Raw genomic sequence first — 27879 nt, 5'->3', positions numbered from 1 at the left:
CTGAGTCCCGTGCGAGTGCAGTGGCCAGCCCTTGTACATGCACATAGTTTACGGTATGCATGCGCAGTTGGCGAAAAAATGCTCTCCGAACATAGTTGTATGCGAGCGAGTCAATCAGAATAAGGGCCACTATCTGTTATTCACTGATACACTGCGGTAATACAGTCTGACTTGTGCAATAGTGCTGACTACTGAAAAGAATGGCATGCTCTAAAATATGCATGCCCAGTTAGCAAAAAAATGCTCTCCGAGCATAGTTGTATCCGAGCGAGCCAATCAGAATAAGAGCCTCTATCTGTTATTCACTGATACACTGCAGTAATAGAGTCTGACTTGTGCAATAGTGCTGACTAGGGATGCGAATCCCGGGGCAGTTTTCCGAATCCCGGGATTCGGGATTGAAAAATGCTCAATCCCGGTATCCGCCCCCTAAATATCAATGTAAATGCCCTCTAACTCCGCCCCGCCTGCCCGCCAATCTTCCCCATCCCATTGCCCTGCACTATCACTTACAGAGGTAGTGGTGACAGGCAGCAGCAGGACCAACGTCCGTCCATCCATCTCCAGCGGCCGGGCGGGCAGGCGGTAGCAGCACAGCGGGCATGTGGCTGAGCGTCCAGGTCCCTGACAGTGGACTGACAGGCATGGCGGCAGCGGGGCTGCGCAGTGTGGCATGATGTCAGGGGTCATGCTGAGCAGCCTGGGCGCCGTCATGCCTGTCATCACAGCACACAGCGGAACCAATCGTCCACCAGGGGTCCCGGCCCGAGTCAGTACGTAGCAGTCAGCCGGGCAGCATCTGAGCCATTATTCTAAAGTGCTCAGCGCTGCCCGGCTATAAAAAAAAAGTTAATTTTGCACTGGGGTACTAATCTCGAAATCCTGGGATTGAAAGCTTCAATCCCGGGATTCAAATCCCAACGATTTTAGGCCTAAATCCAGGGATCCCGCCGATCCTGGGATTGGTCTCCCTAGTGCTGACTTCTGGTAAGAATAGGGTGCTCTAAAACAGTTGGATGCTCTCTGTCATACTTTGTAACAGACTATGTAACTGCAGGGGACCTTTGTCACTCTCCTTCAGGACATAAGTTATGCTTCAGTATAAATTGCTAGCTCTGTTTTTTACAAGTTTGCTGCACGTATCAATGTTCTACGGTATATCCCTGGCTGTGACTGCTGCTCACGGAGTACTGTATTTATACCTTAGAGCAGTGGTTCCCAACCTTTTTTTCTGTCCTGTACCCCTTGATTAGGCTTTTCATTTTTGAGTACCTCCTCCTTTCAATTTGAAATATCCACAATACTTATGAGTGGAAGTGAGCGTTATGCGTGTCCTTATATTAAGTAGTAGCGAAAGAGTATGTGGTCAGGAATTGTGTCCCTGTGTGTATGGCCCAAGGCTGTGGACTGTCTCCAGAGGTAGCGCTAACATCTGTAGGATTAATGCTGCTGCTTTCTCCACCCATGTCAGCGTGGAGCAGAAGATCGCTAATGTCTAAGTTCACTGATGATGCAGCAGATGTAACCAGAATGACTTCTTCTTCCGCCTTTAACAATATTATTTTCAAGTACCCCCAACTGGTCTGCAGAGTACCCCTAGGGGTACTAGTACCCCAGGTTGGGAACCACTGCCTTAGAGGTACGGCCTGCCAAGTGTCCATCACAGAAATGGACCTGCATCTGCTCCAAGTCGCTGCTCTCAGTCTCTTTAAGATGGCCATCTGCCAACTGTCCAAGAAGATTTTTTCTAATGTACTGTAAATTTCTAATATATCTATATATAAATTGCACACTGCACTAGGATTACACTAATTAAACATTGTCAGACTCTGCTATACCCATTACATGTTCTGTCGTAATGACAATTACACATTATGGCACACACTGTAATGCCTCTTACACATTATACCAAGCACCATAATGCCCATTACACATGATGGCATACACTGTAATACCCATTACACATGATGGCACACTGAAAGTTCTCAGCGGCATGTCAGCGCGGTGGGGGGCATCGTATGGGCGCACAGTGCCACAAACAAAAAGGGGAGGGTGCATTTTGGGGTTTTAAAAATGGGCAGGGTGCAGCACCCTGCAAAAGAAGCTTAGAAGGACCACTTCTAACTTATATACATAATAAATGACCACAGCAGCAGAGCCACTTATATACATAATAAATGCCAACAGTAGCAGAACCACTTATATACATAATAATGCACACGGTAGCTTTGTCTTACATTTGTCTTACATTTATTTATTGAAGCAGAAGCATTGGAAATATGCATACAGAATATACATATAAAAAGAGCATTTCAACAGTTGCATAAAGTACCAATAAAGTACAATTGAATAAAACGTATTACAATATTGTGTCTTTTCATCACTGTTTATCAATCTTGAGAAAGTTCCCGGTCTCCTAGGGAACGAAGCGCGTTGACGCACTTCCGCCCTGAGCCTTCCCACTCCTGAGGTCACGATCTTCATTCCGGAGCTGACGTACGCTCGGTACCTACAAGCAGCAGCTACCTCAGCGTTCCCAATACAAAACGCTGACCCGGACTTGCAGCCACAAGCAGGATTCCCCATTTGGGGTTACTTCATCTTCTATTAATTCGGGTTGAGCCGCAGCATATCCAGGCTCCCCGCTACGGTCATCAAAGCAGGATACCCATCTGCGGACGCGGCACTAATACGTGCATTGGGTTGAGCCCCTTCTACCATCGGGCTCCCCGTGCCCTCCAACCACTACCTCCAAGGAGGGTGAGCATATTATAAACGGACTGAGTGTGTTCCCTGACTGTCATCATTTGGCGTTTTATGCGCTAACAGGCTTCACGCAGCTTGTCCACTGCTCATATTCACCTGCTTTGACCTACGCTTCCCATCCTCCCCCCTGTTCTCCCACCAGCTAACCACTTGGCTTCTGCTATTAACAAACTGGCTGCTTTATCATTGAGCTTACCCTGCTCTCGGGTATACCCATCCCAATAATCCTTTTCAGCTTGCGACCTCACCGGAGTGGGTCACTCAATATATATATACTTGAATTAATTGTATGTTGTAATACATCTGCTTTTAGACTAATCTGTTGTCTATTCATATGTAAACATTTTTATTGTGTGTTTTTTATGTATAAATTTTTGCTATAAATATTTCAAATGTGTCTAGGTGTCCTTTTGTTCAGCATGGTTCACAGGTCATTTTATTAGATCCAGCAGCGCAAGTGCAAAAAACCCATCTCGTACACCTACAGTACAGACTACACAGTACACACACCTACCACCGTCATATACACATTACACTAACATCACCACATATATACACACAAACACAGTGCACACACACACACACACATCACCACATTTACACACATACACAGTACATATACAGTACACACACACACACACACTAATTGATGCTACTCTTGAAGTAGCCATCATAAAACACATTACAGTACCACAGACTTCATGCCGCAGTTCCTCGTGTAGCCTGGGGGCAGAGCTTGTGACTGAGTGGCCGTATCAGGACCCCAGAGAAGAAGAGAGCTGAAGGGAGGGGCAGCTACCACACTGCCTGCATGGTTCCACCACTGATCTTGGGTGAGAGTGCTGGATCCAGAGAGGCATGGGAGAGAGGGCAGCCACTGGCAGTCTGTGAAAGGAAAAAATGTTTTCCTGTCAAAGCTATCAGTGTCCTATGGGCCTATTTTCAATGTGAGGTCTGAAGCTGCCCCATTATTAATCAGGCTATGCTTCCACGCAAAGTAAGACTCTCCTCTAGTCTCCAAACCTTCAATCATTCCCTGAACCACCTCTTTGGGCTAGCTTATCACATTCCAGAACCGCTTATTCAACCATCGTACGCTTTCCTATACTGTATGTCCCCACATATATCCTCCACATATCTTCTCTTTCTTCACTTTTTCTTCCTGTTGACCCTGGTTCATCATTGCTGTGATGTGATATCAATCAGCCCACCTAGAACCCTTGCAATCCTGTGGACAATAAATAGCACATATCCTAATGTATCAATGCCTATTTCCATATAGATTGTAAGCTTGCGAGCAGGGCCTTCCTACCTCTATTACTATGTTATTACCCTGTTTTGTTTTATCTGTGTGTCCAATTGTAAATCGCAACGGAATTTACTGCACTATAGAAGAACCAAAATTCATATCACTTTACGAACACAATGCTTTGTGTATTCGTATAAGACTTATAAGTGGAACACTGAAGTTCAAAATGAGGCCCATTAAATATATACTAAATATGCAAGACGACCAGATCTCTGCCAGTTCACCGTGCAGTAGTAGTTCTTTTGTGGAGTGTAAAAGGTCCATTTGCACAACAAGGAAAGCACGTAAAAATGCAACTTTTCTCCATTCAACTGATTTCAATCCTGCTTCTCAACTGTTCATTCCTATTAAGCAGTACTCTGCTAAATGAGATGCATAAGTCATTTCCAAAGTAATGCCCTTTTTACACCAAACAGTCTCCCTCTGCATGTGCAAATGTCTGCTTCCCATGATTAATTGTGCATGTTTGCTTGAGATTTAGCACTTGTGAAATGTACAACATCAGCACATAGCAATGTGATAGAGCATCAGCAACAACTAAAGCTTTACTCTGCAGCACTTATAATGAACTACTGTAAGCTAAAAATACATTAACACTATCCTTTGTATTATTAACCAGGCATACATTAATGCTGCTAAATATTTTCAGTTTTTTTTTTTTTATGAATTTCATTTTCTTTGGCAATCCCTTACTGAACTGCTTCATAACTCTTAAGATTTTGCTGCTTAGCATTTCTTTACTAGAATAGAAAGGGTACTAGGAATTGTATCATACAATGAGTATGGAAGGCAGTTTAGTGACTCTGGGGCAGATTGAGCTTGGTGAAGTGATAAAATGGCTGGTGATAATGCATGAGCCAATCAGCTCTTAAATGTAAAGTTATAGACCTGATTGGGGAAAAATTACAGTTAGGAGCTAAATGGATTCTGCATTATCTCCAGCCACTTTATCACTTCACCAGGCTTCACACTGCACATAATTTCCACTTATTTTTCAGGTTTTATAATCTAGCATTGAGGAGTTATTTTATTTTACTCACTGCTGGCCTAGAATGACATAGTTACAGGTCCTTCCTGCTCCCTTATGTGACCACATGACCATTCTGGTCATGTGGTCACATAAGGGACCTTATTGCCTTGGTGGGTCTGGAACTGTTCCCAGGACATTTCATACCAGTGCTGCTAAACACCATCATCAGTCGTGATAGAACCTGACTTTATTACAAGTAAGTAGCCCATGCTCTAAAAAAGCGCTGGTGCTCTTTCAGAACCAAATGGACTATGGGCCTTATTCTAGTTCACTTTTTCTGACAAAATCCTTCCTAGATGGACAACACCATGTGCACTGCAGGTGGGGCAGATTTAACTTGTGCAGAGAGAATTAGATTTGGGTGGGGTTTTACTTCTATATTGCAGTGTAAAAATAAAGCTGCACAGAAACAAAATAACTCACCCAAATCTAATTCTCTGTGCACATTTTACATCTGCCCCCCTGCAGTGCACATAGTTTTGTCCATCTAAGAAAGATTTTGTCAGAAAGAGTGAACTAGAATAAGGCCCTATGTGAGGCTGGAAGATGTAGGAATTGGACCACCAGATATGTCCCACACATTTGCATAATGCACAAGGTACCCATAAGACACATATCCATTATACCAAAGAAGTAATTAAAATATACACACCAACACTACATACTGTAATAACATATTAATTGGTCAACCACTATCCCTATATAATTTAATGACAAAAAAAGAAGCCTTAATAAAAAATTTTTTTTTTTTAAAAAGTAAACCTTTTCAGGTGGCACCACCGGGAAGTGATACTGCAATGAAGTGTATATATGCCTTTTCTGTGAGCATGGATTAAAAAGACCTGAGAGTTTACCAAGTTTGAATGAGAGTTTTGGGAAGCAGATCCCAAACACATTGAACCCTCCCAACTAGTTCAATAGTGGGAGCTAAATCAAAGGACTAAAGACTCATAGAAGCGGTGAGCGGATGCTGGTGGGGGGAGCCAGGCGGCGGTGTTCTCAGAAAGCCAGGCAGGGGAGCTGGGAGATAAGATGTATGGGGACCTAAAGGGATATCTTTAAAACTGCTGAGATGTCCAAATAACTGCTGCTAAACTCTGTACATTTTCCACAGGTTCTATCCATCAGATAGAGAGATTTTCTTCCACACATTTGGAGACATAGAAAAAAAACAATGAACAGGCTGCACCATACAAAACACTACGGTCACTAGGTCTACAACAACTAGGTTGACAAGCATTATGTCGACATGTATGAAGGTCAACATGGGGTTCGGTTAACAGGATTATTAGGTCAACAGGGCCATTAGGTCGACATGGGGAAGGCCGACAGTCAAAAGGTCGACATGGGGTTTTTCACTTTTCTTTTTGGGACAACATGTGCCAACAGGGGTATTTCATGCCCTACCATACACTAGGGCAGGGTTAGCCAACTCCAGTCCTCAAGAGCTACCAACACTTATGATTCTGTGGATCTTTTATAATGTGTCAGTTATTAGTGAACCTGTGCTCCAGTTTGGTGATCTAGAAAACATGAACTGTCGGTACCACTGCACTAGGGCATGGTGCCCGAAGCATGGCGAACGCAATGTGCCATGCGAGGGAAAGCGGTGCACTTTTTCAGTGTCCATGTCGACAGTGTCAAGACAAGAAAAAAATGGTAAACCCTCTGTCGACCTAATGACCCTGTCAACCTAACCCCATGTTGACCCTCAGTCATGTCGACCTAGTTGCTGTCTATCCAATGATCCATACCCTTGTGATCTGTGTCTCTTTTGTCATTTTTAAAGTAGGTGTTCTAGTGTACCCAATGTCCTGTGACTTGTAGTTCCAATGCAGCTGAACCTCTGATGTATACAGTGATACTTAGGTAAAACAAAAACATTATTGAAACAGTTTGTGAACATCAGGTTTTCACAACTTGGTCTATTGATTCCCACTGAGGACAACAATTGTAGACCAACCCTGTGGGCCTGTGTCAGCATCCAGACATTTTTATCAATGTCTAATGACCTATAACAGTCATTCTTCTAAATTGGAGATGCTTTAATACTCCATTGAGTCATGTATCCTATGTGATGCTGCTACAAGACATTCCTCCGAATCTGGAGCCTGAAATTGAAAAGCAATACAGCACTAGATATGAACCGTACATCTCTGAGGACTTCCCATTTATTATATCCATCTACAAGTTCCAGGCTAGTATTATTATTGTAAGGAGTCACAGTGCTCTGCATCATTGGAAGGTGCATAAACTGGAGAGCACATTAAGCAGCAGTGAAGACCATTCATGTCAGGGGATCAGATGGATATACCTAGCATGGGGATGCTGCAATTATGGTACTAATGATGGCAGTTCTGGCTGTTTACAGAAGATCAGTGGGCCGAGCAGCTTCCCTTTTGAAGCCATATGGATCCATTAGGCCTACGGAAAACCATATTATTAGAAGATAGTAAATGTGGCTTCTGCGGCATCATGCAGAAACATCCACTTTGCCTCAAACTCAGAATGACTGTTCTTGTACCGCACATGTGTAGGGTTACCACCTAGTCCCTTTAATTCCGGACACATATTAATTACACAGGTTCTGTGGCTGGCTGACTTCAAGACTCCACTTCACCTGATTTTAAACTGCCACAGTACCTGTGTAATTAACATGTGTCCGGAATTAAAGGGACTAGGTGGTAACCCTACACATGTGTCTGAGTTGCACCTTTGCTATTAGAGATGTTTATTTTTATTCAAATAACACTTTCCTAACCCAAAGCATATATCACAGAACACAATGCGGCAGGTACCACTCCGCAAAATCTCACCCAGGTTTTGACAGGTAATATTTAAACAGAAAGTAGTAGTAGTCACATTTCAATCAGCAAAAAATTAGAAAGATGTTCTCCACTTTATAAAGATGGCACTTCTCACTGATGTCTCCAGTTCCTTGTTTGGTTTTAAAAAACCTCCTACAGTATTGTCCATATAATGACACAGCAGTAAATGATTGCAGCGCAAGATTCTTTCCGCTTTCCCATTATTCAGCAGCATAAAGTTATTCTCAAGGAAGGGAAAAGAAAGACCAGTGGTTCTTCTGCTCCATTCTGTTTAAACGTGCCTCATCAAGATTATGGTTTGTTACTGGAATGCTAGTGACATTTATCACTATTTAACCATTTAACTAAAAACCACATAACAGTATAAGGTTAGTTTGAAGGCCAAAAAGAACAACCATCTTTATAACACTCTTATCAATGATCCTACTACTGCCGTTATGATCCTACTACTGCCGTTTGGAATGCTGCACCATTAGCTCATACCCATGTGGATGTGAGGGCACCCTCATTAACCTCTTTAAGTGGCTATGTCGGTCCGCATTGTTTCACGCCCCTGGATTGACAAAGACAGGGTCTCCGTGGGGTCATGACCCTTTCATTTAGACCATCTTTGTCCGGTTTTGCCTCAATTCCAGCAGGGAGTGGCAGTGTGGGGTGTCTACAGAGTGTGCAACTGATTTCATCATATAAGATCTTTTATTGTTTATATACTCAGGGCCTGATTCAGACCTGGTCGCAGCATGGCGAACATGTTTACACCACCCGGCCGAACGTATGCTAACACATCCCCCGCACATGGCCATAGCCATTTGCTCTTGGGGTTTGCATGCAAACCCTAACCATCAGGGACGGGGACGAATTTGGCCCATAATGAACCAGTCTGAGTCAGCCCCTCAGTGTGTGGCATAAGGAACGTGGAAAGTCATAGGGCTGTATTCAATGTTGTTGGCGAGCTATGATAGCTAGCAGTGCCCATAGATCGCCATCAGAGTATTCAACACCGCCCCCTTCACTCTTTTCCACCTCTCTGGTTCTTTTCAGCAAAGTGGAAATGGCGAATCCGGCCATCAAAACGACAATGCTCGCGACAAAATCCAGTGGACTTGCGGCATTTGTGGTGAACCTCGCTGTTTAAGGGGATCAGGATTTCTCCCAAACATTGAATACGGTGAGGGGGGTAGGACGGTGAGGATGGCTTTTCCTCGCTGAAAAGAAGCCATCCTCGCAGTACAAACCCCCCTCGCCGCCGCATTGAATACACCCCATAGTAGGTGAACTACAATATCCTTCACACCATGTTGTCACTGACTCATTGTACACAACTTTGGCCATATCATTTTACTACAGTGATGTTTCAGTACAATGCCTTAATTCTTCTGAGTGTTTCCTTAGATAAAAATGATGTGTTTTCTGGCAGAATGTGTCTCTCCAGCATATCACTTTCATAGTATTTTTTCAATCTAGATGTTTCCTTTTGCTATTCTATAGTCATTGTCAGATTCATAAACACTACAGAATATATATTTTTTTATTCATAAGGATTACGGTATGGTGAATCTCAGGCTATGTATAAGTCCATAGAGACTTTAAACAAACAATAAGAGGAAAAAGTAAATTAAATTGAAATTGCACAGGAAAACTATGTTGGCAGATAAAGCTAAAACAGGAGGGGGACAATAACATTCTTTAAAAATTCCAGCAAAAAAATTATGTCAGGGTTTTGTCAGTTTATGCAGAAAATATACTTCTAGATCCTGTCAATAAAAATAACTCCACACTTAGAAGAATGGCATGAAAGAAATGATGAGAGAATTAGGAATATATTGCACTTTCTAAACTGTTTTCAATTAAAGAATAGTAGACATGTAAAACAGGGGGTGTGCTATGTTTTTTTGCTCAGTATGGGAAAGGCAGGAAACAAAAGTAATAACATACATGACAACAAATAACTGTTGTCAGGAACTGCCCAAGATTCCTTACTTTGTTCCCAGCCCTAACTGTGTACAGAAGACTGTAGGAACAATTATACCCAAAATAAGAGCAAGAGGCAGAGAAAGACCGACAGACAGATAGGAATACAGACAGGAAGAAAAAGAGAGAGAGAGAGAGAGCTTGTATAAGACAGACACATGTTGTAAGTTCCTCCCAATCGCCAGAAGACAGGTTAGAGTTCGGACCCCCCTCCCATCCTCACCCAGTCCCCACAGACACAGCTCTTTCCACTCAATATAGCTTTTCCTTTCTCACAAAGTTGACCACCCCAAAACACACACATAGCCCACTCCCCTCCCGTCAAAAACACTCACAGCTCACCACCCATGCTTAAATGCCCGCTAATCTACACAGCTCTCCCCAATCAGTTTTCTCTCCCCTCACATAGCTACCCTCCAATCAATCAAGCAGAGAAAACACTTCACCGTCTCACCACGACATTGGGAGGGTCAAATACTATTTTGAGACTAAAGCATGTACTGACATTGGTGCCTCTACATTGGAAGTGTGGTGTGGGCATAGCGAGAGCATCAAACACGCTCCCCCACACCATGCCGCCCTGACGGAAACGCATGCGATTTACTATCCAGTTCATAACCCCACTATCCATTAGGGTGTGGAGTTGAATTTATATAGTGTGGCGAGCGCAGCCCCGCGAGGGGACACCGATTACACTACTTGTGTTGTTTCACAACGACTCACGATATCGCATGGCATTTGCATGCAATTCCCGTGTCCCCTCGCCTCGCTGCGCTCGCCACACTATATAAAATCAACTCCACGCCCTAGTGGATAGTGGGTTTATGAACTTGATAGTAAATTGCATGTGATATCGCATGCGATTTAGTCGCGCCGTGAAACTACACAAGTACCGAAGGAACTTTCAATTTGCTTCAAGCTCACAGGTGATCCGCCACCCCAGTCCTTCCCAACGGCCAGCTGTATGGGTTCCAAATGGCAAGCATTAATGCCCTTACACTGGAGCAATGGAGGAGGTGACCAATTCCACAGTTTCCAGTGCTTCAGACATTGGCAGGTATTTAATGCTGTGGGCGAGCGGCGACAGCCAGCAGAGCTTCCTGCTCGCTGTCACCACTCACCCTGTCAGTATTCAATGCAGCCCCCTCATACGCCAATTTCCCCTCACTCCATTTTTTGAGCGAGGGGGGATTGGCCTATGCGGCTCCAGAAGCAGCGAGACTCGCGGCTAAAAACTTTTCTGCATTAGCCGCGGGTCTCGCTGTTTTGGGGAATTCTCACCGTCCTGTGACGGTGAGGATTTCCCCAGAACGTTGAATAGAGAGATCGGCCGGTGCCGGGGTTAAACAGCGAGGATCGTTGGTTTTCTGCAATCCTCGCTGTTTATCCCCCTCGCTGGCCGCATTGAATACCTGCCATTGAGACAGATAGAGGTCAGAGGAACAGAGAGAGTTGTGAGAAAAAAGAAGGGAGACAAAGGCTAATGGGAAAATGTATCAAACCAACCAATCAAATTTACCAACAATCAGCTTTTGTCATGTAAAATGGAAGTTATAAGCTGAAAGGTTGGTATTTTACCTTTCTCCAATTTATCTCTCTCCCTAAGACAGATAACACAGACAAGGAGCAGATGTACTAAACGGTGGACAGAATAAAGTACTGATCAATCGGCTCCTAACCATCATGTTACAGGCTGAGTTAATAAATACATAAATAAATAACAATTGAGCACGAATTGATTGGCACTTTAACTCCCTCCACATTATTCCTCTCCAAAGCTTGGCATATACTAGCCACTGTTTAGTAACTGACTTAGGTGCTGCGATACAAGATGTAAAATTTGGTATTGTGTTGAGCATTCTGCCACCTTCTACAGTTTTTCACCACAGCTGCTAAGCAGAAAAGGAAAGGAAGTTAAACTAAAAAATAATAATAAAAAAATAATAATAAATGTACACCAATAGTATAATATCATGTAAGCTCTCACGAGCAGGGCCCTCTCTCCTCATGTGCCTTTCTTAGAATATATAAACCTCTGCCACCTTGATTATTGCTGTCCTGTCCCCTGATGCAACTTTTCCATATTTACCATGTACTTGTCCTAAATTGTTTTGTACTGTTATTCGTTATCTGTTTTTGCTCATTTGTGTATTGTTAGGTGCTGTGGAACCTTTGTGGCGCCATATAAATAAACAATATAATAATAATAATAGTAATATGTATGCTACAATATTCCTTCACGCGCTATCAAAGAATGTCAGATGTGTATATTAACTATAAGCAGCCTTAACACTACGAATCCCTGAAGGCAAAAGAAACAGACAGAAATGTACAGCAATTAGTGAACAGGCGCTGCCTTTCAGTTATGGGAATGGATGTGGAGCACAAAACCAGGGTAAGCTTCACCCGATCCAAAGAAGATGCATGCATAAGAGTCCTTTTGATGTATTTTATTGAAAAGAAGCTCTAGATGCGCACTGCACCGTGATTCTTCAATCATTTCTAAACATAACCCAACGCGTTTCGTCATAGTAGACTTCATCAAGGGTCATCAATTCTAAACATTACATACAATGTATAGTATCAGATACAGGATACACTTATGCTGAACATAAATCATGTGCAAAATATTGAGATACATAATTTTACCTATCACCTCTTTCTATCCCATTCCCCTTTTTTTGGTAAAATAAGTAATGTGCCTTTAGGTCTGTACCATATTATAATACTTAAATGCAGAACTGGTTTTAACTTAACATATATATACAAATTTATACAGTAGCTAATATATAATCCTCTTTCTCATCCTGCACCTTCTCATTGATTCGCTGTTACCAAAGCGCTGGCTCTTCATTTACGCAAAGATAAAGGTAAGTTTGAGGTTAAAGTGCGCTAGAACGGCTGCCTTGTGGGGGTGATATAGATGGAGTAGTGACCCTATCACTACAGAGAGACAGAATGCAGAAAAGAAATATCAATATCCCCTCCACTAGCGCCGAACCATACGTTCCTGGAAATAAAGGAACGGTCCTCTTCTCCAATTTAGGGAAGACTGGTAAATAAATACCGTACGCCCCTTATAGGGTAAGTAGGATCCTCTTCTCCGAATATAATGAAGTCAAATGGATCTCAGGGATAGCCGTCGCCCTGGTGGGGGTGCTTCTGAGTCCCTTGTCCCTTACAGCGTCCGTGTGTGGTCGTGAGAAACCCAAAATAAAAGATGGTTGGGGGGTATATAGTGTAAAACCGTTTATTTAAATGCACAAACATATAAAAATAGAGAGACCAATTGTACAAATAGGCATAGAACCGTTTAGGGTGGAGAACAAAGATGAATATCAAAGTTCTCAGACAAGCTTTAGAGTTGGGTGGAACTGATCCCGGGAATAAAACAGTCCACTCTCCCTCCACGTGGTAGGTATCAAATGCCCAGAGTCCAAAGGTCCTCCAATAGATCAGTCCAGAAAACACTCCAAACGCGTTTTCGATTGCTGCCTGCAATCTTTATGCGTCCACAAATTCCATAGAAGCTGCCGAAAACATCCTACCAAAACGCACACATGACAGATTATGGGAGCGCCGGTGTGCTGTGAGCAATAACCCCTGGCAATGAACATGTAACCCCCTGGCAACAATTATGAAACCCCTGGCAACAAGCATACCGGAATTTTTTTGATCAAGGGGGGACAAAATTTCTGCTCATGCCACTGGTGTCCACGCTAAGCCGCAGCGTGACTTTTCCCCTCTAACCACCACAGTGCTCTGGAGACAACTTTGTCAGTGTTTCAGCAGCAGGTGCGTGTGTGTGTGTGGGGGGGGGGGGGGGGGATTGGGTTCTGGAGCACCCCTACTCACCAATCCACTTATACTCAACCATGTAGCAACACAGCACACCAACAGTGTGCACCAACAATAAGTGCTACCATAAGTGCTACCAGCTAGCCCTTAATTCCACCAGGTACCATAAGTGCTACCGTAAGTGCTACCAGCTAGCCCTTAATTAAGTGCAACCAGCTAGCCCTTAATTCCATGTACTCCACGGAAATGACTCGACATTCTACAGTATATGGTCTCTGAAGAAAATCATGTACTAGGGCAGTGGTTCCCAAACTGTGTGTCATGGCCCCCCTTGGGGTGTCTTATAGGACTAAATTAATGTATGACCAATTTAATAGGCAAATTGTGGACAGACAAAAGTGAATAATGCCGTTACCACATAACTAACCCTAAGGAATTGATATAAACACAATATATTTCATGTCATTTTTTCCCAATTTTATCAATGAGAAACTTTGGCCATGGGGGGGTGCCGTGAAAAAATAATCTTATGCTCGGGTGTGGATCAGTTGGTCACCAGCAAGTTGTTAGACATTAGGTCGACATGCATTTTGGTCAACATGTGTCTAGTTCAACAGGGTCATAAGGTCGACATCAGTTACATCGACAGTCAAAAGGTCGACATGGGGGGTTTTCACTATTTTTTTACCCCGAATGTCGTCACAGTCGACATGGACACAGGTTAAAGTGCACCGCGTCCGCTCGGCATGCTTCGAGCTATTCACTATTTTATTCTCCCACCACGCCATAGTGGATGGTAGGGTATGAAATACCGCCTGTCGGCACATGTCGGCTCAAAAAAACAGTGAAAAATCCCATGTCGACATTTTGACTGTCGACCTACCCATGTCGACCTAAGGACCCTGTCGACCTAGACACATGTCGACCTAATGAGTGTCTAACAACTTGTTGGTGACCAAATGACCATATCCCTTATACACTGGGGCATCGTGATTCAAAACAGTTTAGGAACCACTGTACTAGGGGGTTGAAATGGTCTGCATGTGTTGTTATACAACTACATTAAAAAAAAAAAACATTATTCCTTTACTACCACATTTTTTCCATCGATAGGTGAGTGAATTGTCTAGTACTTTCATTATATTGTTTGTGCAATGAAAAATATTATTAAGACCCCTTCAATGGGCGGTATTTAGTGCCGCGGAGAGGGGATTTTCTATGGCAAGGATGGCTAATTTTCAGTGAGGAAAAGCCATCCTCGCCGTCAAATCCCCTCGCCGTATTCAATGTTTGGGAAAAATCCATCAGGATCCCCTTACATGGCAAGGTTTGCCGCAAATGCAGCGAGTCTGCTGCATTTTGTGGCGAGCCCCACCGTATTAATGGCCACACTCGCTGTTTCCACCTCGCCAAAGGGAACCAGGTGATCAGGTCGCCATCAGGGGCATTGAATACCCCTCAATATTATACACAACAGAAGTAAGATCAAGAACTAGGCTTCCTGAATGAAAACTATTTTGTTTGATTGCTGCCATTTTGTACATCTAATTACTTGCCCTAACAAGTGCACAGAAGCAGCACAGTTATTTCAAATGTATTTCTCAATCATCACCTTGCAATAACAAGTCTGTACTTTATCCTCCTGATCTCGCCCAGGCTGTACATGCTCCCAGTATTTACACTTTGTCCTGTCATCTCTATGATAATCTGCTGGAGATGTGAGATTTAGCCACAAATTAGCCAGGTATGTGATTCACATTATACCCTAGAAATCAAAGTTTAAGAAGTGCATCTCCCTTCACACAATTTTGTGGGCTGAACATGATGCAGCTGGAATCCTATGACATGGCTGAGGCATGATGCGCAAACATCCGTGTGAAATGATAGGCTTAATTCCCTTGAAATTAGCTCAGCTCCCAAACAGCTGCTTGTGTCAATGTGAAGGGCACAATTATAGGCCATGCATTTCAATTACTTTTACATTTAATATGTTCTTGTCCAGATTAGCCCATCAGAACCTTGGTCAGCATATGATAAAATAATATCCTCAATCACGGCTGGTTATATTTCTAATTATAAAATGAATGAATTTCCAGAGAATATATTACGCAAAAATGTAAACTTTGAAATGATGATAAATGTGATCTGGAGTTCCAAAACAACTTGAGATAATCACTGCTCCATCCATTTAACCCTGATTCAGAAGGATTGGCTTTCATATGGCTATATCATACTATCATATGGCTAGATCATACTATCATACGGCTATATCATACGATCATATGGCTATATCATACGGCTATATCATACTATCATATGGCTATATCATACTATCATATGGCTATATCATACTATCATATGGCTACATCATACTATCATATGGCTACATCATACTATCATATGGCTACATCATACTATCATATGGCTAGATCATACTATCATACGGCTAGATCATACGGCTATATCATACGATCATACGGCTACATCATACTATCATATGGCTATATCATACGATCATATGGCTAGAACTACATATTTATTTAGCATGAATGGAGGATTTCAAGCCCATGCAATCCATCTCATTGTACTATATGCTGCTGATATATTGATATGTCAACTTTACTGCAGTTACTGTATGCCAAAAAAGCCCCCCTTAGCACGCCAGGTCACCTGAGAAGCTTCCAGCATGGGGCATCTTTTTGCCGAAAAAATGCGTCTTCGTTGCATATTAATGCGATTAAGATGTACTAGGAAACTTGGTCTGATTCATTTAATGCAACCTTTTTTTTTTTAAGTTGTGGGCCTGATTCAGACCTGTTCGCTATACTGCGTGTACAGCCTAGCAAACAGAAGCCCGCCCCCTCGCTAGCATGCGAGGGAATGTTTATGAGAACACATCCCCTCCCATGCGGCTGAAGGGGAGAGAAATCATTGGAGGGTCGCCAACCCTCCAATGATTTTTCTCCCCTTTGAAACACCCAGCGTTTTATGGGGGAACCCATAAAACACTTGGCGACCCCCTGCTGCTTATTTACCAATCAGGCACAACTACATTATTGCCACTAGCAGCTTCCTGGTGTGACTGGCAGAAAGCTAAGCAATGTCGGCCATTTTGGCACACTAGTAAGGACTTTGCTGATTTACTTATCTAAACCAGGTTCAGTTGACCACGACAAGTAATGCAATTACTCTATAATGAATAGCTCCATCTTGTGCCCATTTATTGCCACCCAAAAAACAACTGCATCCCCCATTATGTTTAAAGTATCAAAATATAGTAGGCGCACAAAATATAGTAAATAGCTATCAACCATCATGCCCATCGAAGGTACATTGTAAAGCATTCTTTTTGTGTCCTGGATATATAGTTTAGCAGGATTCAGTATTGAATCCCGGCGGTCGGGATCCCGGCGTTCAGAATCCCGACGCCGGAATCCTGACAGCCGAAATGCCGACAAGGGGGGGACGTGGATCGCCCCCCCCCCCCTTGCGGGCTCTCTGCGCTCGCCACGCAGCGGGCCCGGTGCCTCGCTACGCTCGGCACGCTATTTTATTCTCCCTCCAGGGGTGTCGTGGACACCCCAGGAGGGAGAAAGTGTCGGCATTTCGGCGGTCGGTATTCCGGCGTCGGGATTCTGAACGCCGGGATCCCGACCGCCGGGATCTTAACTGCATCCCGTTTAGCATTTTGGAGAAGAAAACTTAAAAAGAGAAGTGAAGGCTTGTCTGGATTTTCTGTAGCCTAAAATTCTATTTTTTCTTGTGCTCTGCCGTATATTTGTACTTTATGTATACACTGTATTATGTATAAAAGTTCTAGTGAAGGCAACTTGGTATAAAAATACTTGTCGTAAGTCTCTTCTATTGGGTTTTCTTTTCTTTTACTAAATGGCAGGTCTTTATATAGTAGCTGTGTATTACACCTACGTGTGGTTTTGAATCTTGCAGTCAAAAATTCTTATGAGGCTTCAAAAAGCAGCTATTTAGTAAATAAACCATTAAGCGCCCCTTCAAAAATATATATATATATATATATATATATATATATATATATATAATTTTTTGCTACATGAAATTTTTGTGATGTAATGTCCACTGTTGTATTGCTGCATATATGCCTGTAGCAGCAGATCCGGTCCTAGCTGATTTGACACCCTAGGCAAGATTTTGGTTGGTGCCCCCTAGCATTTTTGCCAGTTCCACCCCTGACCCATTTCTCCTTTTTCACATTACACCACACTGAATTGCTCCTTATTCATCCTTGCTCTTTATTTTTATCAGACAGTAGTGCCCTTTATACACGTTACGCCACACAGTAACAGCGAAACTTCCAACCCCTCTCCCCACCAACAGTTTATCAATTTTTAATCACCAGCACTAACCTGGCTTGGACTATAAATGGCATTGACACCTGGGCTAGCTACAGGGACTCAGTAAATCCCTGTACACACTAACCAGCTAGTGCGACAGCCAACATAATTTGCCAAGTGGCACTGTCGATATAGTAAACAAAATCGAGCATACACACAATGCGATTGTTTAATTGTTAATTGTTATTGTCACCACCCCGGTCATACACACTAAACACTTTTTTTTTTAAACGAAATCGCACTTTTGAGGTGAATCTGCAGACGTTGGGCATGCACAGCAGGCCTCCTCCAGGGAAGGTGAACAGTTTTGTTACTCCCCCGCAGTCTCTGCTCCCCACACTGACACTTCTGCTGCTGAGTTGCATGAGCTGCAGGGACCTAAAGAATTCCAAATGCCATAGGAAATTGCCTTATGCTTAGGGCCGGGTTCATGTAGCAGTGTGCTTCATTTGTTTTTAGTTGTCATACTGTAAGACAAACAAAAACGGGTTTCACCAGTCGCACAGGAAATATAATTCAATTGGACTAAGGACCCCTCATATAATTATAATCAGTGCTATCGTGACAATAATATGGAGGGTGTGCTACCACAGGACACTGGTTGAGAGACAGAGAGAATAAGAGAAACAGAAGAGTGTCTATGTGGTGCCCCAGAGGAGAATTGGATGTTTAAAATATAACCTTTATTAGTTTAATGATAAAATATAGCGAAATAAAAGACACAAAGAGACATAAAGACATTTGACATGTAATAAAAAGGATATTACTACCCTCACGACGTGGACCCCCCCCTCCCAGTGTGTGTACGTATTCACTATAATAGTGATTAGAGAAATGTTGGATAACTGTCACAATTATTCAATTAGATAAGTAGTGCGATAATTATAGGTCACCTTTTACTATTTGGGGTGACCCGTCGAGTGGAAGAGGTTACTTCTTCCAACTGAGACCCCCACCAGACCGAGATATGGCAAATACAGTCTAAATGTTAAAGTGGTTCCGTTATCGCATCTGAATAGTACCAGCATGCGATAACGGAACCACTTTAACATATAGACTGTATTTGTCAGATCTCGGTCTGGTGGGGGTCTCAGTTGGAAGAAGTAACCTCTTCCACTCAACGGGTCACCCCAAATAGTAAAAGGTGATCTATAATTATCGCACTACTTATCTAATTGAATAATTGTGACAGTTATCTAACATTTCTCTAATCACTATTATAGTGAATACGTACACACACTGGGAGGGGGGGGGGTCAGTGTTGCAAGTAAGGGGGTACGGCATGGTACGGAGTACCTGTAAGAAATATGAAAGATATATGTTGCAGGTACGCAGTACCACTTACCCCCTGACCCACTGTCAATTCTATTTTTATTTTAAGTCTAAATATAATGCATCCACAGCCCGCCCACCCAGCGTTATGATTGGTGCTGTATGCAGCTACTGCTGATTTAGCCTGTCACACTGACAGGCATCAGCGGCGCCGACAGCATGAAGAGCAGGCTCCACAATTGTAAGCACAAGCTGCCCGGCTCTCCCCCAAGCAAGAGCCAACCCACCCCCAGTCATTCCCTGTTTCTCATTCCCTGTCTCCTGATGCCACGCCACTATTGTCATTTAGTCACTCCTCTAGCTTTGTGTGACCACGCCCCCTCATGACACATTGCCACGCCCATTTTTGGTGGAGGCCATCAGTACCACCAAGAAAAAAATTCTACTTGCACCACTGGGGGGGGGGGGGGTCCACGTCCTGAGGGTAGTAATATCCTTTAAATTACATGTCAAATGTCTTTATGTCTCTTTGTGTCTTTTATTTCGCTATATTTTACCATTAAACTAATAAAGGTTATATTTTAAACATCCAATTCTCCTCTGGTGCACCACATAGAGACACTCTTCTGTTTCTCTTATTCCCTCTAGTTGTCATTCTGACTTACTGGTGTGAATGAAAAAAAACACATCAACATTATAAAAAAACTTTTATATTTTGACAATTGTCATTGTTTAAGTGCATTAGATTCAGTGTCTGCTATTTGTGAAGAGCTGGATGCATCTCGCAATGCCTACATTCCATAAACCTAGGGGGGGGGATTCTATTACATGTAGTAATTTACCTCATGGCAGTGCTATCAGGCTATCCAATTACAGACTGTTTTTACTGTGCAGTATATGACCCACTATTGGGCGAGAACAAATTTGTTATTGTCTGAAAAATGGGTCTCCTGGGGCTGCTAATTAGGGATAATTGGATAGCTCCCGGGGATCCATTAGCTACGGTAATTTACCACAGCAGGATACTGCCCACATGCATACATGTCCTATTTTCATGCAAGGTTGTAGCTACCAGAAGTGCAGGGAGTACGGCTGCTATGGGGATGAGGGGAGCCCACCTTTTCTGTCAAACTTTGCCTTGGTGCCTACACTATATATAGTTACACCTCTAGACCTGCTCACTGTAATGTGGTAATGATCTGGTGGGTTTTAGTGTTCATTCTAACACCTGCCATATTTGAAAACCCATGCAGTTCCTGTTCCCTGCCTGGGGTGTCGCTGTCTGCTGTGGTGTTTCTAGCACAGGTCTGGTTTGCATATTAGTGCTGACATACATACCACACTGTGCTAGAAGCGCTACTGCAGACAGTGACACCCCAGGCAGGGAAAAGGAACTGCATGGGTTTTCAAATATTACGGGTGCTAGAATGAACACTAGGTATTATGCTGTTCCATAATATGACGTGGGAACACTATAATGTGACGCAATATGTAGTAGGAGTACTATGGCGTTGCAATGTATGAACTGTGGATACCGCATGTCATATGTGAATTGGGGTACTGTGTTGCATATTTGCTGGTAGCCTTACAATGTGGCATAATGTGAACTAGGATACTACAATGTGGCATAACATAATCAACATCTTCAGAGAGATGTTCCTCTAAAATATTTGGCACAGGGAAGCCTTCAAATATAGCTATATACAGCCTTTAAGAGCTTATGCTTTTTAAAACACTTAAGTGGGGGCACTCATCTGCCACTAAATCTATAAAGAGTCATGTAGCACTAGCTAGTATATTTGTCCCCAAATTACTAATAAATCTCTGTAGAACAGAGTGTTAACAAAGGCAAAGGAATGTTGCATAAAGAATGTCAGCTCATCATCTACTGCAGCATTGGCCTTTGACTGCTAAAGAACGTTGCGATACTGTAAACAAACTGCGGTTGCCTTCGTAACCCATTTCTTGGCATTAGAAAATCGTATTATTTTTCTAGGGAAGGATGCCAAATGCACTTTACCAGTTGTATTAATAACATCCACATCTGGCATATCCTGTTTGTGAGTTATTTGCTAAGTTTGCTACTACAGTAGTTTATAAAAGATGCAACTATTGAGATTGCTAAAGAACTTATCATATAATCAGTTTATATTTCTTATTTCCTTTGCTCTTGTATTTTCAGAAACATGAATTAAAATAACTGGAAAATACAAGAAGTAAAAATCATTCATTCAAAATATAACTCATATCCTTAAAATGTGGAATATTTCTCTGCTGGACGTCTATCTGACCAATTCAATCGTTGCTTTGATCAGACATCCATTGCCCATGGCAGACGCATTTTTTCTTGCAGCCTCCGGAGGGACAAACAAAAATGTATGAAAGTCCTTAGATTGGGCAATCAAAGCACCCAAACTTTGACTTTAGGAGCCCAAACAAGAACTTTAGACTGGCTTAGCCGAGGCTAAACCCGATGCTTTCAGGCATGTTAAATACGAATGGGAAATAGTCCATTGGGAGCAATGCATTGTGAAGCCCTGTAAGGGGTGCCCAGCAGTACTGAACCACACCCTATAGATTCCAAAGCACAGTAACGCTTTAAAACTCTTGTTTGCACAGTGGCCATCTATGGGTATAGAATTCCTTCAATGCTCTCAACCCACCCAAACCTTCACAGTCATTCTGAGCATCTCAAAAACAGATAGCATGTTAGCGATGCAATGTCACAATAGAGGGGGGGTAATCGAGAGAGACAGCACTATTAGTCAATTAGTACACCCCAAAAGTGGCATCAAAATTATTTTCTTACTTTCTTGTATGGTTATAAAACCTATGAAGCTAACCAAATAAGGAACTAGGAACCTTTTCAATATGGCATGTTCATTTTAATTATAGATTCCCCTAATCATCTTCTTCCCAAATACCCCATATAAACATGTTCCTCTGATTGCCAGCCTGCCCCTCATTATCAACTTCACCCTTACCCCATTATTTCTTCTCCTATCATTATTACAGTATAACCTTAACAATAAGTCCAGCCACAGTCATCCTTAACCATTATACTTCTTATGAAATTACCTTTCACATTCAGTATCACCCCTGACCAGATTCATACATATACTCTACTGCAGGCATGTCCAACCTATGACCCTCCAGCTGTTGTGAAACTACAAGTGCCATCATGCCAGTTTTACTATAAGGGAATGCTAAAACTATGGCAAGGCATGCTGGGATGTGTAGTTTCACAACAGCTGAAGGGCCATAGTTTGGACACGCCTGCTCTACTGTGACACAAAGTGCTTCACTAAGGATCGCTGTAATTACTGTAAGTAGTTATTGCATTATGGCTTATATCTGAGCGAGATCATTTCATTATAAAGAAAATTAAGCTAACGATGTAAGAAAGATGAAACAGCACTTTAGTTGTAAAAGAGTAAGGGATCTATTCTAATTAAACCCATCATGGTGGGAAACTGAAGATTTGATTTCTGTGTCCAACTGTGTTTGTGTATATATTATTGTACCAACTCTCACCGACAGCCTTGATGGACAATGGTCTTCTACTTCATTCTAGTCAGCATTTCCCTGGAGTGATTCTAATTACTTTTTTGTTTGTTTATTTTTCAAGACAAATTGGTACATGGGGTAAAAGTCACATTTCGCATTCCTCATACAAAAAAAGAAATAAAGAAAAATATTCTGCACAATGCCACGGCACATAATTTGAACAGCAACATAAAAATCCAAAGGCCAAGGCCAAGGTAGCCATGTGACAGGTTTACTGAGTAGCGTGTGACATCCTGACTGTCCAGTTCTTTAAAGAATTTTTTTGCAATGCTGAATAGCATAGTAAACATTGGAAACAAGGGTTTGACAGCAATATTATATGACCATTCTTGATTATTAAGGCATAAACAAGCCAATGGAAAGAGAGGCAAGGACAGTGAAAAATGTGTGTAAATAAATAGGTATACCTTAATCCAGAAACGTCTGATCTTGGGACAATCGCAAAAACAGTGGTAGAAGTCTGCCTGGGAACTCCCGCACCTGGAGCATGTGGCTTCAATATACAAGTTGAAGTGGGCACAGATGGAAGGAGACATATAGACCCTGTGAATAGTTTTGATATGCACCTCTTGAAGACAAGCAGAGCCAAGTATCCGCAGTGTGGACATTTTTGTGAAGTGAGATTTGCGAATAGGTCGTACATAGGCTTTATGAGTTTGTTCCATTACTCAGAAGTCTCGCTATCGGGGAGGATGGGGATGGAATGTACCAGATTATATACATTGATTGAATTTAGTAGAGCGAAAATATCTTTCAATGAAGAAAAGGATCTAAGTAAGCCACCCGCGTCAAACATCTGATTCACCGCACACAGACCTCTCTCCTTCCACTGGAGAAAGAGGTTATTCGATAGGGAGAGGGGGGAAGGAACGATGGGTTCCCCCATAATTTGACATAAGAGAGTCGACTTGCTTTTTCAATAGAAACAAGTTTAAGTTTATAGGTCACAACATTGTTGCTGTTGGTGAGATCTCCATAGAACAGAAAAGTTTTATTGTTCCTCAGTGAGAAAAACAAAATAGCAATCTAGCAAATATGATACCTTTTAATGGCTAACAAAAATAAATGTTGTTAAAATGCAAGCTTTCGAGACTACTTAGGTCTCTTCCTCAGGCATGGTATAACAAGGTGTGTGAAGAAACACATATATATACACAGCAGAGTAGGAACAAGATGTGATAGATGGACATTCTTAAGATCAAAACAAAACAAAATAACAGAATGAGCTTGTAAATTGAGTCCTTAATTAGTTTGTAGATAAGTAGTGTGAAAGTTTTATTGTCTCTAAGTTGATGACAGACCAGAGTTAGAGCTCCGATGCCCTCACTCTCTCTGGGCCAGATTCCTCAGATGTTGTAGTGGGCCATAAATCCCTCAGATAGATTCAGTCCTGTGTTAAGGGTGTCAAACGTTGTCATTAATTTGTATTCCCAGACCCTCCTGTCCCTTTGTGATTTGAAATTTCCTTTTAGTATAATCACTTTCATATGATCCTGATTGTGTCCTGGGCTGCAGAAATGTTTGGCCACAGGAAAGTGTGTCTTTTTTTCCTTTATAGTGTGGCGATGGGACCTCATCCTTGCCTTAAGTTTTTGTCCTGTTTCTCCAACATACAGACCCCCAATAGGACATTTGGTGCACAGAATCAGGTACACTACATTGGTAGTAGAACATGGTCTACTACCAATGTAGTGTACCTGATTCTGTGCACCAAATGTCCTATTGGGGGTCTGTATGTTGGAGAAACAGGACAAAAACTTAAGGCAAGGATGAGGTCCCATCGCCACACTATAAAGGAAAAAAAGACACACTTTCCTGTGGCCAAACATTTCTGCAGCCCAGGACACAATCAGGATCATATGAAAGTGATTATACTAAAAGGAAATTTCAAATCACAAAGGGACAGGAGGGTCTGGGAATACAAATTAATGACAACGTTTGACACCCTTAACACAGGACTGAATCTATCCGAGGGATTTATGGCCCACTACAACATCTGAGGAATCTGGCCCAGAGAGAGTGAGGGCATCGGAGCTCTAACTCTGGTCTGTCATCAACTTAGAGACAATAAAACTTTCACACTACTTATCTACAAACTAATTAAGGACTCAATTTACAAGCTCATTCTGTTATTTTGTTTTGTTTTGATCTTAAGAATGTCCATCTATCACATCTTGTTCCTACTCTGCTGTGTATATATATGTGTTTCTTCACACACCTTGTTATACCATGCCTGAGGAAGAGACCTAAGTAGTCTCGAAAGCTTGCATTTTAACAACATTTATTTTTGTTAGCCATTAAAAGGTATCATATTTGCTAGATTGCTATTTTGTTTTTCTCACTGAGGAACAATAAAACTTTTCTTATCAACTGGCTAACACGGTACCAAACTTTTTTCTTTTGACTCCATAGAACAGTATTGGAGAAGCTATACAGGAGGTGAGCCAAGCAATGAGCTGGAAGGGGCATATGCAGAGAACAGACTATTCTGATCATTTCCATAATAGAAGGTATTTTATGTGGACTGGAGACAGAGATTGCTGTTGTGGGTATGATGTGGTACATTTGTGCTTGTGTCATGGCCCAGTGTCTGTGCCATTATTACTATTCTCATTGCCAGTTGGACTCCCATCATTTCAATTGTAGGATTAGGCCCAAGTACACAAGATTATAGAGGCTTGTAGATACATTCTCCAGCATGGGGTTTTCATTAAATCCAGTGTAACGGAAAGGCAATCTAAGAAACCACATTAACATTTGTAAACATAGTTAACAACAGCTCTATTTCAGGAGATTATTTATCTTCTTAATAAGCAATAATCCACCTTGCTGCAAAACAAAATTCTTATCCAAACTGTAACATAGAAGCTGAACAGCAGCGTGTCACTGAGCGCTCCTACAACATGCCAGCTCCTGTAATGGCACTTCAGCCATGCCAAGAAGTTCGAAAATGTAAACACCAAACATGAAATGCAGCCAATTCTGTTCCCAAGTAAATAAACTCTTCGTTGGAATGATATTAAACCCCTGAGTGGAGATGCTGAGAAGTGTTAGTGCTGTATGCAGCATGTATTAATGAAAGGACAACGTCTGAACTTAGGTGAAAACATTACTGTAACAGGAAAAACAAGATGCTTTGGCAAACTGACAAGTGTCACAATATTAATATAATCAAAGGGGGTTCTACCTATTGAATGTCGGCTAAGGCAAAGTGTCGGCAATATGTGGGTTTTAAACCTGAGGCACATCGCCGGCAACTTTCAGCCTTCAAATCACCGGCTGTAACAGTTGACAATTTGCAGGGACTAGAAGTCACCATAAATCTGCAGAATATTACAGTACTGTACATTCCGGCACTAGATTTATTCCACAAGAGCAGAATATCACCAGTATTACAGTAATTTAGACAATTGTCACACAAGCATTTCATATCTCTTTAACATCCATTCTTCCTTTATCATATGAAATTCCATAATACTATATAGGGCGATGTGACTTATTGTTAAACTAAAGCTAGGTTCACAAGGACTACTTGAAAACGATACAATGTCCCTCACAATTTCCCTGGAAATCTCTGGACAAACGATATATTGAATACAGACTGAGCAATTTTACAAATGATATAATCAGTGACAACATCCAGTACAGCTGTCATTGACTCTATCCTTGTATACAGCTGCATGTACAGGCGACATCGCTAATGACCCGCGCATTGCTAGCGGTAGTCTTTACACCATGAATGATTGCAGGAACCTATTGATTTGTAAGGTTAAGAGCAGGGCCCTCCTTCCTCTGTCAGTTTGTGACTACCCAGTTTATTTTATCACGGTTTCCAATTGTAAAGCGCAACGGAATATGCTACGCTAAATAAGAAACTGTAATTAAATAAAAAATACAAATTTGTTGTTATGAATGGACGCTATTTGCAATATCATTTAAAATGTTGTCTAGTGTGTACCCATCTTGTGTGTCACTGAATTATATTGTTAACTTGTTTGCCGAGCGGCACCGTCTATATAGTGCACCATCTATATACTACAGTATACTGGCGGTGCTGCTATTTGGTTAGTGGGCATGGGGCTTTACTGTTCATTGTAGCATCCTGCATCTTTCAAAACTCCTGCAATTCCTCTTCCCTGTCTGTTGCTCTCTGCTGTTGCGCTTCTAGTTCAGTGTGGTCTGTATTTCAGCACTGATATGCAGATCAGATTTGTGCTAGAAGCACCACAGCAGAGGGCTTTACACTTTTTCTAGGTAAATATGCTTTATTGAAATGTGCAAATACAGATGGTAGTTTTTTTCTGAAAATAGCTTTATTAATGATATACAACTTAAGAACCCCATACACTATGCGATTTGGGACCAATTTCACCTGATTTCATCAAATCATGCCCAAAAATTGGGTGAAATTGGGCCAAATCGCATACGTATGACATCTGATCCGATGCACAGTCCTGTGCGCATCTGATTGGAGTCAGAGGTCGGATACAAGTTTTGTTTGCCTCATGCCTAAAACACTAAGATGTCATTCTCAATATTTAATTTTGTTTCTTTCACATAAAAAGACAAAATAAAACTAATTTTACAGAAGTGATGAAAAATGCAACCTACTTAATATGTGATATTATACATCTATCTACTTTCAAATATTAGTCTGCAAGGAAACAAAGGAGCTCTTTAAATACATTTCTTTCTTTTTCATGGGAATTTGGCAAGGCGATCAAGGCATCTTTGGCAAATGGTCAGTGTCCAAGATTCAAACTATCTGATTTATGTCAGAGGTCTAGCAACACTGTATATAATACTAACATGTAACCCACTACATTAATTCCTCATTCCGGGCAGTTCCCACTCGAAGGTTATGACTCATGCTCTCAATACCACAAGAATGAACGATATAGGTTTTCTGCTAGGGTACCTTTCTGCAATGAGGGGAAAGTCATTTTGTGATTAAGGAAATAAAATGTC

At 41.9% G+C, this 27879-nt stretch overlaps 1 protein-coding gene across 3 annotated transcripts in view; it reads right to left on the bottom strand.

Annotated features, from left to right (window-relative positions):
- Positions 1-27879, bottom strand: part of WWC3 (WWC family member 3) — a 170751-nt gene that overhangs the window by 100401 nt on the left and 42471 nt on the right. The window lies entirely within an intron of this gene.

Source organism: Crinia signifera, chromosome 2, assembly GCF_055691185.1.
Source record: "Crinia signifera chromosome 2, ASM5569118v1, whole genome shotgun sequence".
NCBI classification, from domain to species: Eukaryota; Metazoa; Chordata; class Amphibia; order Anura; family Myobatrachidae; genus Crinia; species Crinia signifera.
Note: the sequence above shows the minus strand (reverse complement) of the source record. Positions and strands in the feature narration are given on the sequence as shown.